The sequence below is a fragment of the Meleagris gallopavo genome, unplaced genomic scaffold, assembly GCF_000146605.3.
Source record: "Meleagris gallopavo isolate NT-WF06-2002-E0010 breed Aviagen turkey brand Nicholas breeding stock unplaced genomic scaffold, Turkey_5.1 ChrUn_random_7180001847742, whole genome shotgun sequence".
NCBI lineage: Eukaryota > Metazoa > Chordata > Aves > Galliformes > Phasianidae > Meleagris > Meleagris gallopavo.
The window spans coordinates 1-584 of NW_011115342.1; the positions used below are offsets into that span (position 1 = coordinate 1).

A 584-nucleotide genomic window follows, 5' to 3' on the forward strand; every position below is an offset into this window, starting at 1 on the left:
CGGCCGGGAGGAGCAGCCCGGCCCGCCCCGCCAACCGGCTCATCTACGAGAAGTCCCCGTACCTGCAGCAGCACGCCCGCAACCCCGTGGACTGGTGAGAGCACGCCGTGCCCCTCCTCCTCACCCTCCCCTAGCAGGGCTGACTCCAGGAGGCTGCTGCCTGATGTGCAGCTCCAGAGCGGGCCCTGATGGCAGCCGTGCCCCACGGGCTGCTCCTCGTCCTCTGCAGGTACCCGTGGGGTCAGGAAGCCTTTGATAAAGCGAAGCAGGAGAACAAGCTGATCTTCCTGTCGGGTAACTGGCAGCCAGGTGTACCTTTATGTGTCCCATTATGCGTGTCGGTCGGTAAATGAGCTGCCCAACGCTCATTCCTTCCCACTGAGAGCTGTTACAGCTCTGTTGGAAGGCGGGCTGCGTTCAGGGGCCATCGTGGCCACCAAAGCCCTTGTCCTGGGAGAGCTGAGGAGTGCAGAGCGGGAGGCGAGCCAGAGAGATGCCTCAGTGCTGCTCCTCCGCTCTGTATGGCACGGGGCTGGAAAGGCTGTGCCCCGGAGGGCGGTGGGCACAGCTGGAGCTGTGGGAGC

At 64.6% G+C, this 584-nt stretch overlaps 1 long non-coding RNA gene across 1 annotated transcript; it reads left to right on the plus strand.

Annotated features, from left to right (window-relative positions):
* Positions 1-6: 6 nt before the first annotated feature.
* On the plus strand, positions 7-293 carry LOC116217622. The gene is made up of 2 exons (XR_004162320.1): positions 7-94; positions 230-293. It is a non-coding gene; the product is annotated as an uncharacterized LOC116217622 (long non-coding RNA).
* Positions 294-584: the final 291 nt, after the last annotated feature.